Source organism: Camellia sinensis, chromosome 2, assembly GCF_055761805.1.
Source record: "Camellia sinensis isolate YWXY chromosome 2, ASM5576180v1, whole genome shotgun sequence".
Lineage (NCBI taxonomy): Eukaryota > Viridiplantae > Streptophyta > Magnoliopsida > Ericales > Theaceae > Camellia > Camellia sinensis.
Window position 1 is genome coordinate 86338241 of NC_138962.1, and position 16660 is coordinate 86354900.

Below are 16660 nucleotides of genomic sequence, written 5' to 3' on the forward strand. Positions count from 1 at the left end.
TTTTTTTTATCAATTATTATTTGTTATATTTTTTCATACTTTTAATCACTTAATATAAAATTATAATATTACACTTTTTTTTTACGAATTATACTATTATAAAATACCACGCGATCGTATTCTTAAACTATTAAGTGGTGGTTTGAAAAAATAGTAAAAAGTTAATTTTTTAGTTTTTTAGATTTTTTTGTGTAAAAAAATTAAAAAAAAATAAAGAGGTGATGTGACAAAAAAAATCAAAAAATTGAAAAAAAAAACTAAAAAGCTAATATTCCCAAATTGCCCCTAAATAATCATCCCATGGATAGATGGTGTTATTATTAAAGTACTGTTTGGCATAACATAAATAAATAAATAATTTTTATTTTTTAAAAACATATATATTTAAATTTTTTTAAAAGATATTATGAAAAAAAACATAATATAAAATAATGGAGGGAGCTTTTTTGATAAATCCATTTTCTAAGAGCTTTATTCCATCCAACCCATATTCTTTTTGACTCTTCCATTAGGTCCAATTTGAGATAAGAAGACCAAAATACCATTTTCATCTAGTTCCATTTAGTTCACATTATTTTCTTATGTTTCAATAAGTCCTATGGGTGACATAATTACCAAAATACCCTTAATGTGAATGTTCACACCGTCAATATAAATATTTATATCGTCAATGTGTAGGGGCCCGGCTCATGTCGATCCTCGTGGGTGCCCGGAAAAATTCGAGTCGGGCTGGGCCGGCCCACAAGCAAAAAAAATAGGCCCGACCCGGCCCGTTGATAATATGAATATTCACATTGACAAGTTAACATTCACATTGATAGGAGTGTAAAATTGGTCTGCGGCCCGTGAGCGGCCCGAAACCAGCCCGTCGCCCGAGGCGGGCCCGGGCCGGCCCGTTCACAATATGAATATTCACATTAACATATTAATATTAACATTAATATTGACAAGAGTGTAAAATTGGCCCATGACCCGTGGGCAGCCGGAAGCCCGGGCCCGGGCCCGGGTCGGGGCAGGCCCGGCCTGGCCCGTTGACAATGTGAATATTCACATTGACATGTTAACATTCACATTGATAGGAGTGTAAAATTAGCCCGCGGCCTGTGGCCGGCCCGAAACCCGCCTGCTGCTCGTGGGCTGCCCTGGGCGGGCCCGGCCCGACCCGTTGATAATGCAAATATTCACATTGACATGTTAACATTTATATTGATAAGAGTATAAAATTAGCCCGCGCCCCGTGGCTGGCCGCAACTAGCCCACGGCCCGTGTGCGGGCCCGACCCGGCCTGTTGACAATGTGAATATTCATATTGACATATTAACATTCACATTGATAAGAGTGTAAAATTGACTCGCGTCCCATGGGTGGCCCGGGGCGAGCCCGGTCCGGCCCGTTGACAATGTGAATATTCACATTGACATATTAACATTCACATTGATAGGAGTGTAAAATTGGCCCGTGGCCCGTGGGCGGCCTGAAGCCAGCCCGCTGCCCAGGGACGGGCCCGGCCCGGCTCGTTGACAATGTGAATATTCACATTGACATATTAACATTAACATTGATAAGAGTGTAAAATTAGCCCGTGACCCGTGGGCAACCTAAAGCCCGGCCCCGAGCCGACGTGGGTCCGGCCCATTGACAACGTGAATATTCACATTGACATGTTAACATTCACATTGATAAGAGTGTAACATTAGCCCGTGCCCCGTGGCTACCCGAAACACGCCCCCGGCCCGAGGCGGGCCCGGCCCGACCTGTTGACAATGTGAATATTCACATTGACATGTTAACATTCACATTGATAAGAGTGTAAAATTGACTCGCGTCCCATGGGCGGCCCGAAGCCCGTGGGCGGCCCGGGGTGGCCCGGGTTTGGGTCCGGGCCTACCCCAGGCCGCGAGCGAGCTTCGGGCAGCGGACAAGTTTTACACTCCTATCAATGTTAATGTTAACATGTCAATGTGAATATTCACATTGTCACGGGTCGAGCCAAGCCCGCCTCGGGCTGCGATCGGGCTTCGGGCCGCCCACGGGCTACGGGTCAATTTTATACTCCTATCAATGTGAATGTTAACATATCAATGTGAATATTCACATTGCCAACGGGCCGGGCCCGTCCTGGCCCGAGGTCGGGCTTCGGGCTGCCCACGGGTCACGGGCTAATTATACACTCTTATCAATGTGAATGTTAACATGTCAATGTGAATATTCACATTGTCAACAGGCCGGGCTGAGCCCGCCCCGGGCCGCCCACGGGCCATGGACGGGTTTCGGGCAGCCACGGGACGCGGGCTAATTTTACACTCCTATCAATGTGCATGTTAACATGTCAATGTGAATATTCACATTGTCACGAGTCGGGCCAAGCCCGCCTCGGGCTGCGGGCCAATTTTAAACTCTTATCAATGTGAATGTTAACATGTCAATGTGAATATTCACATTGTCAACGGGTCGGGCCGGGCCCGCCCCAGCAGCGAGCGGGCTTTTGGCAGTCCATAGGCCGCGGGCCAATTTTATACTCTTATCAATGTGAATGTTAACATGTCAATGTGAATATTCACATTGTCAACGGGCCGGATCGGGCCCACCCCGGGCCGCGGGCGGGTTTTGCGCCGCCACGGGGCGGGGGCCAATTTTACACTCCTATTAATGTGAATGTTAACATGTCAATGTGAATATTCACATTGTCAACGGGCCGGGCCGGGCCGAGTCGGGCCCGCCCTGGGCTGCTGTCTAGTTTTATACTCTTATCAATGTGAATGTTAACATGTCAATGTGAACATTCACATTGTCAACAGGCTGGGCCGGGCCTACCCACGGGCCGTTGTCGGGTTTCAGGCAACTACGAGGCGCGGGCTAATTTTACATTCCTATCAATGTGAATGTTAACATGTCAATGTGAATATTCACATTGTCAACGGGCCGGGCGGGGCCCGCTCCGGGCTGCGGGCGGGCTTTTGGCCGCGCATGGGCCGCTGCCCAATTTTATACTCTTATCAATGTAAATTTTAACATGTTAATGTGAATATTCACATTGTCAACGGGCCGGACCGGGCCCGCCCGGGCCGCCCATGGGCCGCGGACGGGTTTCACGCCGCCACGGGACGGGGGCCAATTTTACACTCCTATTAATGTGAATTTTAATATGTCAATGTGAATATTCACATTGTCAACGGGCTGGGCCCGCTCTGGCTCGCGGACGGGTTTCGGGCAGCCCACAGGCCAATTTACATTCCTACAAATGTGAATTTTAAAATATGAATGTTCGCATCATTAAATTGCTAATCGTTGAAAAAATATTTATAAGGGTATCAAAATTAAATATAAGGGCATAAGTATCCAAGAAAATAGTGTAAATCAAGAAAACGGACTTTATGAAATAAAACTATACATACATTCCTTCATGAATTTCTTAGATTAAAACACTTCTAAATTGAACTTATCAATAAAAATTCCAATAATGGATAGTAATTTAAATTTACCCCTCCTTTATTACCAACAAATCTGCAACAACTGCACGTTGATGGGACTTTAAAATTTCATTTATTTTTTTTTCGCTTGTCCTGCAGCGGACAGAGATGCTCTGTGACCATTATTGCATACATTCAACACGCAAGAAATATCTGAGGCGCAATAATCCACACCTTTTTTCAATTGCTCAGGAATCTATCTGACAATAAAGTACGTTTTTGTTTTTTCTTTTGCTTTTGCTATTAAAATTTTTTTGGTACCGCCTTTGTTTGATTTTGGGAACAGGATTGGTGATAAAAACATCAACAATGATTCATCTTACTAAAAACATCACTACTAATAGCACTAATGTATTAAAAAAGTAAAAAAAAAAAAAAAATACAATTCCAAAACCAAAACATCACATCATTACTGGCGGGACCTACTGCCACCTAATTAGTGGGAACACTAATTAGTGCTCCCAAGCATTATTCTAAAAACATTTGCATTTCATCAAAACCAATACATTTGAAAACCCATACAAACGGAAGTTGTCTTCAGAAAAAAAAAATTTCTTTTATCAATTATTCTTAAAATTTATAATCAAATATTTTTAATTTTTTTTAAAACAAAATACGCATTCTTTATTTTTGTCAAAAACGAAATAATTTGGAATAAAAATATGTAACAGAAAATATGTTAATATTGAAATTTTTTGTGAATTAATTTATACAAATTATAACAATTTTTTTCATTTTATGTTGACATTATTTTTTTCGCATTCGGGATGGCCATTTGATCAAAACATTTCACAATTCTTTTCAAAAACATAACGGAACCAAAATTGTCAAATAAAGATCTTGTTAGGCAACATCACAATTTATCCTAAAAGTCAAAAAGTCATTAAAAAAATCAAAAAAGCCAATAACCTATATAAAAAAGTTAAATATTCTATTTTCTCTTTACTTTTTGTACATTTTTTCGTAAAAAATCAAAAGTCATCCCAAACATATTAGTTTTTTTTACATCATTGTTTAGTCAAAAAGTCAAAAAGTTATTAAAAAAACCTATTCTTCATTTGGGAAGAGCTAAAATAGCCTGACTTTTTTTGTATCAAACCTGCACAACACATCCTATAACTCAAATACAAAGTATTAAAGGACGGAAACAAGATATAAACCACAACCGACATTCACGGAACCAAGTCCGGATACAACAACCAAAGGAAGAAGAACCAGGATCGCTCTAAGTGTGGGGTCCCATACCTTTGCTTGCTTATGGCCCAAGTAAGCCCTAATTGCTTCCGATAAATGTTTTTAATACAACCAGCTACTAATTTTTGAAATGTCATCGATCAAAGCACAATTGGGCTTTCCTATCTCTCTCTCCCTCTCTCTCTCTCTCTCTCGGGGTCAGACGGCTGGTTTTCAGCTAAAAACGGGTCCAAGGGTAAAATGGTCATTTTTGTAAAAAGTTAATTTTTGTCCAAAATAGGTTCATACGGCAACTCTAAACAATCTCAAATATTCTAAAGATGAAGTAATCACCGTTTCATCATCGGGAGGTTTGTAAGCGCCCGAAATCTTAGGATAAGTCAAAATAGGATGTCTACAACTATGCACACAGTAAAATTGCACCACTATGAAAATGCAAATAATCCTTCACTGTCCCACTTAAGGGTGTTCGCGGTGCGGTACGGTTCCGGCGATTTGAGAGTAAAATTATAAACCAAATGGCGGATCAGCGGATTGGCAAATTGCGATTTGAGTGGTTTTGGACGGATTGACAAATTGAAGAATATTCTAACAGATTATCAAGTCTTTGCATAAAATATAACACTAATTTGCATAATATTTTTCATATATATAACACAAACTAATTTTACATAATATTTTTCATATATATAACTACTAATTTGTAATAAATTTCACATATTAAATCTCTCTCACGCTCATTTTTATTTTAATATTTCATTATAGGTTAAAAAATATATATGTATTAACTATCTATAGCGGAGAGAAGCGGTTTCGAAGGCTGATTATAAATTTCAAAATTTAAATCGCGAATAGTGGATAGAGCAGTGCAGATTGATGCAAATCGGTGTAATTTTAGTGGATTGGGCAATATTTTGCATAGTCCTAGTCCCACTAATTTGATATTTCCACATATTAATTAGGGAAAATTAGTGAAACATCCCTATTCAACTTTTGGTAGTAAAAGAGATTTGATTTTTTTTTTTTTATATAAGTTAAGGTCCTTTGATAATATTATTAAATTTCTCTATGTTAAAACTTTTTTGTGCCAAAATTTCTCCGTGAAAATGTTGAGAGACCCTAACTACTATGAAAATATTGCATGTCATTTATCTTATAAAATCTTAATATTAAGGACCTTAAACTAAAAACCACCATTAATTAGTGTCTGATGGCATTGTTTAATATTTCTGGTAAAAGCTATTTTAAAAATTTACGGAAAAGTAAGAGTTTTTTTTATTCCGTTTCTTAGAAATTTTTTTGTATTAGTTTAAAAATATTTAAACTGTGCTTGTTAGTTTAAGGACATATTATTTTTCTCGGATAATACTCCCTTAGTCTAGTTATATTATTATATCACCTTCGATTGCTATTGCCACATCTCTGGCCACCGACGATAACTTTTCAATAACCACCATCGGTTGTCAGCGATCATTTTTTGGTGACTTTCTACCAAAGTGAAATTTTACTAACTTTGTATACTGATATTCTCTGACGACTCTCCGGCAAACTAAAATTTCATATAATGAAATTTTATTATTCAAAACCAAAAAAATAATAATAATAATAATAAAATTAGTTAATTGCTAAAAATTAAAAAATCAAAAGTCATTTGAATTTTCACTATCTTAGAAAAGTCAGTGAAATTTCATTAAGCCAAAACAAATTTCACAAAATTACTAAAACTTCACCGATTAAATACAGTCAAAATACACAAAATTAGCCGACAAAATAAAGTTTGCGAAACTTCATTAACCAAAACCAATGAAATTGTACGAGGTTAGTAACATTTCACAGGACTTTGGTCAGAGAAATGTTATTGTTTTCTAGTTTAAGTCAGTAAAATCTCACTAGTTATAGTTGTTCCATTGATTTTATGCAGAGAAATTTCACAGAGATGAGAGATGGTAAAGAGAGAGTAAACTAAAAAAATATACAAAATAAATAACAACAATCATATTTCTGTTAACCAATACATACAAACACGACAAGAAATTTCACTTTTGGCGACTAAATTTTTTGTTGCCAAAAGTCAGTTTTTAGTCGCCGAAAAGTTTTTCCGACTAAATATTTTGGTCATCGGCTTTGTCGCGGGAAGATTGTCGAAGAAGGTATTGGCGACTAAATATATTTAGTTGCCGAAAGTCCTAAATTGGCAACTAATTTTTTAGTCGCCAAAAGTAAAGGTATTGGAGACAAAAAAAATCTTTAGTCGTTGATAAGCTAAATTGGCTATTAATTTTTTAGTTGCCAAAAGCTTACAATTTAATTTAACATCACATTTTCAACTACTAAAATTTTTGTTGCCAAAACTTGAATTATCTAGGGCGACCAAAGTTTTAGTCGCGAATATTGTTTTTTTGTTCATTTAACTTTTTTTAGTTACTAAATGTTTAGTCACCTAAAGTCCAATTTGTTGTTTAGCTACTAAATAGTTTAGTCGCCTAAAGTCTACTTTTTCTGCTTAGCTACTAAAGTCGCCTATCATATAATTTTTATGTTTTGGCCACTAAATATTTAGTCACCAAAAGTGTTTTTCTTTTTTGGCTACTAAACCATTAGTCACCTAAACTCTTTTTTAAATGTCTGCTAAATATTTACTCGCCAAAAGATTTGTTTCCATTTAATTCTTTTTTAGCTACTAACTATTTAATTGCTAAAAAATATTTAACTCCATTTTTTGGCTACCAATTGTTTAGTCACCAAAAACATCATTTTATGTTTTTTTAGGATAAATCACACTTTGCACCGCTGTATTTTACACAAAATCTCACTTTAGTCCCTACACATCAAATTGTGACACTTAACCGCCTGTACTTTTGGTCAAGTGTCACATTGGCCCTTCTGTTAACAGTGAGGCTAACAGAAGTTACCCTTTAGGGGGTTAAGTGTCACAATTTTTATGTATATGGACTAAAGTGAAATTTTGTGTAAAGTATAGGGTGCAAAGTGTAATTTACCCTCACATGTTCTCTCTCTCTCTCTCCCCTATAAAAAAAATTAAAAAACTATTTTAGTCTTTTTCATTTTGTTTTCATAATATATATAATTTTTAATATAAAAATTTAATTTTATAAAATTAAAATATCATTGGAAATATAGCTTTAAAATGAGACTAATATTAAATATATTTAATAAAAAAATTAAAATAAATAAAAAGTAATTACTATGTTTAGTTATGTTTTGAAATTATTATTTTTTAAATATAAAAATTAATTTGATGAAATAAACACACAAAAATTATGTATATTTGAAATTCTCAAAAACAATCTTCATTCAAAAAAAATTATATGAAAATAATTTTTTTAAAAGGAAATAAAAAAACACATAAATTCAATCTATGCACAAGTGCAAATACAGAGGAATTTTGGGAAGATGGACAGATTGGATTTGTGTGTTTTTTATTTCCTTTAAAAAAAAATTAAGGAGCTCTTTCTTTGGGCATGTCTCCCACATGCAAAAGCATCCACAAAGTTTGTCCACTTTAGACTTAAAAACTTTTGAGAGTCGAATTTTTGGACTTGCCAAATCGCGGGTGCGGTCATTGCCCAGAATTTCTCCATTCTTTTAGTCAGCTTTTCCCGCAAATCAAGGAGCCCTTTCTTTGGGCTTGTCCCCCACACGCAAAAGCATCGACAAAGTCTGTCCACTTTAGGGGATACCTCAGTGACCTCCAGTGACAGGTGGCACACTGTCCTTGGGTGAAATTCCAAAAAAAAAAAAAAAAAAAAAAATTCAGCCTATCAGGGGCGACCCCCAGTGACCCTCACTTGGGGGTGTTAGGCATTTTTCGTCCACTTTAGACTTAAAAAAATGAATCAAAATTGTATCCTACTCTCTTTGACAATTTTGCCACCCAACTTCTTTGAGCCACCGAATATTGCATCTTTTTGAAACTTACAACATTTACCAAACGATACAAACTAAAATAATTATAAAAACAAATTAATCACAATAAAATTAAACACAATTGATTTAGAAAATTAGGAGTACGATAAGACAAAATAAAATAATAAAATCAAAACAACTGAAATCAATTAATAAGAATGAGTTTTGTCAAAAGAGGAATTGTCAAAACATAAATCATTAATTTCTTTAGGATAAAAATCCTAACAGCATTTATTCAAGGGAGACGAATATTAGATTGAGTGGTTATAGCAAATGAAATTATTGATGAAGAGAACCAAAAAGAGAGGAGTGATATTTAAGATTGACTTTCAATAAAACAACGACACATTAATTGGATGTATCTACTTCACATGCTTAAAAGCTTAGGAAAGTATTTCAACAATTAAATCTAATCGAATGGGTTAATATTAGATCTAATGGTTTGAATATCACCCATCTGCAGTTGTGCAGATGATACAATCATTTACTATAAAGAAAATACAGAGGAATTGTTGAATGTGAAAAGTGTTTTGAGTTGTTATCTGGGCTGAATGTTAACTTCTATAAAAGTATGATTTGGGGGTGAATGTGGCGGATGAGTGCAACTTCTAAAAAGCTAAAATGCAGAGAAGAGAAGTTGCCTTTAAAGTAGTTAGGTCTCTCCCTTTCGGTGCTTATCCAAGTAGTGTACAGACTTGGGAGCATGTTTTGGATAGATTCAAAAAGAAATTGTCAAATTAAAAAAGGGAATACATATCCACATTGCTGCTGGAAGTTTACTCTAATTAAAGCCATTCTCTCAAACCTACCAGTTTGCTATTTATCCATGTTAAAAGTTGGCAAGGAACTCAAGAAGATGTAGAGAAAGTTTGTGTGTGTATGGACAATGATTTCTACTAGAAAGGAGTTTTGGGGGCCAGAGGTCAAAATGGTGGGTGGAGATTTGGGAAAGAAAATACTTTTGTTTACACACATATACACAAAATACTTTCAATACTAACATAATTCGATACACATGGAAATTCAACACCCTAGACCCAACATTGCCAAATGCATTTCAAATGAAAATTATACATTTAGTTTACCTCAAACATTTTTCCATAAACATTGTTACTATGTTTGATGTAGATTTGATGGGGGAAACAAAAATGAAAGAAAAAATAAATCACTTGTTTCTATTCTTCTTCTTCTTAATGGGTAACCAGCAAGAAAATGGATTTTTCAAAAAATGCCTATTCAGTTTGTTCTCATTTTCCTAGACCAACGAAATAAAAAAAAGAAAATTTTAGGCTGTGTTTGGAAGGGTTTTGCTGACTTCAATTTGGTTCTTCTTTTTTTTTCTTTTTTTCATCAATAAATCTTAGAACCAAAGAAAGGGTAAAACAATAATAAAATATTTACTGTATGAACCAATAGGTCCAGGACATGGATGACGAAAGGTTTACTGTATGAGACAATGGGCCAATGTGTTTAAAAAAAATAAAATCATTAAACTATTCAAAACAGAATAGTTGTAAATAAAGTATAAAGATAGATCTAGTAATAAGTAGTTGATTTAGAAATCAGAACACAAATACTATAAGTCTTTCAATATTATTTTATATATAATATTCAAGAGTGAGTAGTTGTAAATAAAGTACAAAAATGGACATGGTAATAAGTCGTTGATTTAGAAATTAGGGCGCAAATGCAATAAGTCATTCAATATTGTTTTATATGTAGTATTCAAAAGAGGGTGGCTGTAAATCTACTATCTATTATCTATTACTTTTATAAAAGTGTGAAGAACTTATCATATTTTCTATTTTTTAAAATCTTAATTTTATCCTTTCAAATCTATTATATTTCTTAAAAGTCATGAAAAGTCCTATATAAACTAACTGTCTTTATTTTTGGAATATAAACACCGCCCCATGCTTTTGAACCTTTTTTTTTAATAATTTTTTTGACTTTTTATATTACTTTATAGTATGCCAAACACTGCCTTCATCTCCCAAAGTCAGTCATTTCCTTCAAGAGGGCTGCTATATGCTTTTTATTTTTTTTGTTTTTTTTTTTCATTTTTAATGTTTTATATCACCGCTTATACAATATTATATTATTCATCTTGATTACTTTCTTAATGATTATTTTCAAACAAAGTATTGATCATGAGTATCTACCTGCTACTGATACAAAAATGTTGATAAAAATAAAGGGATAGGTTTCTTTTTAGTTTGAAATCGAATTGGAGTATATTGTTAGATTCATGAGAGCTCATTATGAATCATGTTTTAATAATTTGAATCGTTCAATGTGTAGAATTCATCGAGTACTTGTAAAAAAATTACATTGATCAGATATCAATAACTACTTGATAGGATCAGATTTCTGTCAACGGTAAATATACTTTTAAAATAAATTATTAATAAAAATATGATTTGATCCAGTAGCTATCGATATCCGATTAACGTATTTTTTTACAGGGATAAAGTACTCAATGAGCTCTATACATTAACAGTTCAGATTATTAAAACAGAACCTGTGATAAACCTCACAGACCTAACAATACCGTTTAATCTACAAAATAGACTGAAACAAGCCTGACTCAAAAATAATTGATACATCATTTCTCATCCTATAATCTCACTACCTCATTTTTGTTCAACAACGAAATAATAATTTACCATTTAAATTAGCTAAGCCACTAACAAAGATTTTTTTATGGCAACGTTCTACAAAACAAAAACAAAAAAAAAAATTGTATACGGAAAATTTATACAGAATAATATGAGTCTTGCTCAAGGCCAACTTTGGATATAAGTTAGCAAAGCCGTCGCTTTGGCTTCGAAAAATTGACCCAAAAAAAAGGCTCTAAATTTTTGTTAATTATTATATTAACTTATGAAAAAAAATCTCAGTAAAATTTAAAAGTTCTTAAAATTCAGTTATAATTTAAATTAATAGATAATTGATATGATAAATTATTTAAAACTAATAGATAGTTGTTATTTATCAAAAGAAATTAAAAAATTTATTAATGTGGCCAATTATTTAAAATTATTAAATGATTATAATCCAAATATGTGGATTATATATAGGGGATTAAATTTTACACGGTCATACCGTGAAGCAACAATGATTGAGACTCCTTTTTTTGAATACCCCTACAATCTCTTTTGGATCTTAATCATTGATGGTGTGGGCTCCACACATACATGAATGAGTCTCGCACATATATCAATAGTTGAGATCCAAAAGAGATTGTAAAAGTCTTAAAAAAAAAGAGGGTCCCAAGTATTTTTCTACCGTGAAGGTAGTCTTTTACAGACGACCAGTGATCCACTGACACATGGGCCTCATCTAAAAAGTTGATTTTTTTTGTAAGTTTTTTAATTTTTGATTATTTTAGTAGGTTAAAATAGTTATATTTAGAAAGAAGATTAAATTTTTTTACAATTCGATGTGATATTTGTGAGAAAAAAATGAAATAATTATAAATTCGATATGATATTTTATCTTATTAACTATTTTAGCATATTGTATCTTTTTAACTTTTTATTAAAAAAAATTGTAAAAAAAATTAATTCAATTATTTTATATCCTAAAGCAACTTAACTAGGGTCGCTTACGGTTAAACTGTCCGTTTGGTTCACCATAGCATAACACCTACCTTCTTCTTCCTTTCTTCTTGATTTTAGAGTTCTGTATACTCTCGAGAAACACATGCCATAGAGCAAAGTTGGCTCACCGATTGTCGCACATACGCACCTACACACTTTTTGTCTCGATGGCCATACATACGCACCTACACACTTTTTGTCTTGCACTCCGATCAACTATTAGTCAAAAATCAACGTCTTTATTGGATGTCTAGAATGATACAACTAAATATCCAATATTAGTTTCATAATCAAATCTATGTATATATAATTTGAGATCTCAAAATTAAAATGTTTATGTTTCAAATCCGAGGCTGATCGGGAAGAGAGAATATAAATGAAGATGGAGTGAGAGGTATGACGGGTGGCGACCGGTATCATGTTGGATTGTAGAGATGATGGGTGCTTGGGTGATGCCCGATGGTGCATCTGGACAACAGAAAATAAAAGATTGGCGACGGTGAATCTTACATTTACTCTACTATGTCAAATGACAGATTAAATGAATTAGTAATTTTATCATAAAAAATAATTTAGCTTATAAGTTGAATTATGCAAACTAAATTAGTAATTTTATAGTTAAAAATGCTAGGAGAAAGCTATTTAAGTAATTTTTTTACAGTTTGTTTCTTTTTTTGTTTAATATTTCAATTTAAATTATTTTGGTCATTTTCTGTCACGCCCCCAAACCGCCCCTAGTAGTTTGGTGCCGTGATGGCCAGTAATCCGAGATTACCGAAGGCCGACTTACGAGAATCACACACAATCAGAGTATAAATATGGGGCTTACAAGTGCGAAAGCGACATATATACATATACTGAATTTAAATAGTCCATGAGAGCCGTGCTTAAGTCCAATGAAATGACATACATCTGTACAAAGTCTTACAACTTAGATACAATAAAGAAATGAGATACAAAATACATCTTGACCAAAAGGCTTCTCAAGCCAACATATACAAGTGCACATGAAATATAAGCTAAGAAGCATAATCTTCAAGATGGCACAAAATGCTAATCCAAAACACGTCGGCAATGCACCCAAAAACACATCGGCTACACGTCTAGGCCTCATTGCCTTCTTGCTCATCACCTACATATATATAGAGAGGGTGAGCTTGGATACTCAGTGAATGATATTAGAAATAAAGGTTTTGCATGATTGATATCCAAGATTCCTTTCAAAACAATACATAGCATACTTTACAATCAAGGGGGAAAATCAAGTTCATTGCCGGCCTTTCAAGTTCCTTGGATGTTATTACATCTACTTAATACAAGGGGGTGATGACATTCCAAGACAAGAGTGCAGTTGCATTATAGTCCCCTGCAGCTAAGGACTTTCAAGACAAGAGTGCAGTTGCATTATAGTCCCCTGCAGCTAAGGACTTTCAAGACAAGAGTGCAGTTGCATTATAGTCCCCTGCAGCTAAGGACTTTCAAGACAAGAGTGCAGCTGCATTATAGTCCCCTGCAGCTAAGGACTTTCAAGAAATGTCATCGAAACAAGATAGTGCTTAATATACAAGTAGGGATAGTCATTCATGCTAGATCAAATACTTTTCAAAACAAGGCAAGATGAGATTTATGAAAGCAAGTGTAACATAGCTTTATTAAAAATACCACTCACATAGTTCTTCACACGTCGGGGGTCGAGACAAGCCCAAGTCCTACAAACACATGGCAAAGCCCATTGAATGCACCTTCAAACAAGTTTCGTATGTACACAAATGATCTCGGAAAACATGCTGGGCACCAACCAGGTCTAGGCCGAGGTTCCACACCTTCCCGCCGAGGTGTGTTCCCGAGGGCCACACTTAAGGACAAGAGATCGGGGAAAATCCAGGTTTCCCCCTGCTGATGAATCGTGGAGAACATGAGTATGAAAACATGAAAAATATGAATGTTCGATCACAATCTGTTATCACAAATCTGGGATTTTCATGCTACGAGTTCGAAAACATGGACCTGGGTACCCATAGTTGAAAATCATGCAAGAACAAACACAAAACATGAGTCTAGGCAAAAAGCTTTCGGATCAAAACATGACTTTCTTGAAGAACACATGAATGTCATTTTCTCTTTCTAAAAACCGAATTTCAAGACGATGCACGGCTTACAAATCATATCCGATCATGCAATGCAATAACATGAACATAAAGAACATCATGAGCAGATCAAGAATCTAACCTTAGAACACGAATCTAACGGTTTGATCTCAAGGAATCAAGCTTGAAGACTTACTTTCTCACTCTAAAACTCCTTCTTCCTCCTAGAGTTTCTCTCTCTACAAGGCAAGGTTATGATACCAAATGATAGTTTTCTTTACCCGGTTCTGGGGTTAACCCTCTGCTGAGACACGTGGCGGCGACTGGTTGGGTTTTCCCTGAAAAGGTGGCTGACAGACCAGACAAAGCATGGTGGAAGGGTGTTCAACAAGTAAAGCGGTATGGGCTCTCTGACGAGGCAATGACATCGGCTAATAACAAAGCGTATCTAACAAGCTACACGGAATGGCACTCCGGCAAGGGGTGAGATCGGCTAACAAAAGGACTTCGGCAACTAAGGTGACAATGACCTCAGCTAGGAAGGACAACACTTGACTAAGCTGTGCCACATCTTGGCCTAGATGCGCCACACCTCGGTCTAGGTCATACCACTCCAGGACGAGATCACTTGGGTGCAAGGTAACATCTCGGCTAATGTGTCAAGGCAAGGACGGAGGTCAACAAGGGGTTCCAAGATACTTCTAAACTGAGGATGACCTCGGCTTGGAATGATCTAGGCATAACGTAACCTAGGCTTGGAATAACATCGGCTAACATAACTCAGGCAAGGCGTGACCTAAGTTTCACATCAAGGAAGGAACAAGACAAGCATACAACACTTAGACAAATCACAAGGCTTCAAAACAAGGCATGGATCTCACTCGCTAAAGCGAAACAAGTCACAAACATACACATGCAAGCTTAACAAGCCATAATCATACAGATGCTCATGAACATGACGAAGACATAAAATGTGGGTTCCTACAGTCTACCCTCCTTAAAGAAGTTTGGTCCCCAAACTTAAGTTACCTTGTCCTACGAATAACTCCGGGTAACGGATTTTCATCTCCTCTTCCTTTTCCCATGTGGCCTCCTCGCCATAATGCTTCTCTCATTCGATTTTTACCATTGATATCGACTTGTTTCTCAACTGTCTCACTTGTCTGTCGATAATTCTCATCGGCTTCTCTTCGTAGCCCAGGTCTTCATTAACTACAACCCCGGAGTAATCTATTACATGTAGTGGGTCTCGGATATATTTTCTCAGCATTGAAACATGGAACACGCTGTGGACTTGGCTCAAATCTGGCGGCAAAGCGAGTCTGTAAGCAACGGTGTTAACTTTCTCAAGAATTTCAAACGGCCCAATATATCGGGGTGCAAGTTTACCCTTCTTCCCAAATCTCGAAACTCCTGTCATCGGCGAGACCTTCAAAAATACATGATCCCCAATTTCAAATTCTAACTCCCTCCTTCTTTGGTCGGCATAACACTTCTGTCGACTCTGTGCGGTTTTAATCCTCTGCCGAATGAGTTTGATCTTTTCAGTTGTCATCTGAATCAACTCGGGGCCAATTAGAGCCTTGTCTCCTACTTCAGCCCAACATATCGGCGATCTGCACTCCCTTCCATACAAAGCTTCATACGGCGCCATGCCTATGCTGGCTTGATAACTGTTGTTGTATGCGAACTCCACTAATGGCAAATGCGATTCCCAACTTCCCTGGAAATCCAACACGCACAGTCTGAGCATGTCTTCGAGTGTCTGAATCGTTCTTTCTGTCTGCCCGTCGGTCTGGGGGTGAAAGGCTGTGCTAAATCTCAACTCAGTCCCCAAGGCTCCTTGTAGACTCTGCCAAAATCTAGAAACGAACTTCGGATCTCGGTCTGACACAATGGACATCGGCACACCATGAAGCCTAACGATCTCATTCATGTACAATTCGGCAAGTCGGTCGGCATTGAATGTAGTCTTGACAGGCAAGAAGTGAGCTGACTTAGTAAACCTGTCGACTATAACCCAAATGGAATCCATACCTCTTTGCATCCTCGGCAAACCCACTACGAAATCCATGGAGATGTGCTCCCATTTCCACTTAGGAATTGACAAGGGTTGAAGAAGTCCTGCCGGTCTCTGGTGTTCTGCCTTCACTTGCTGACAACACAGACACTGAAATACAAACTCGGCTATCTCTCTTTTCATGTTTGGCCACCAGAAGGTCCGCCTTACGTCCTGATACATCTTGGTGCTCCCTGGATGAATGGCGAACTTGGAACTATGGGCCTCTTGCAAAATCTTCCTTTTCAACTCTGGTACGTCGGCCACGCACAATCTTCCTTCAAACATAAGCACTTGATTCTCCATGGTGTATCCCAGCCT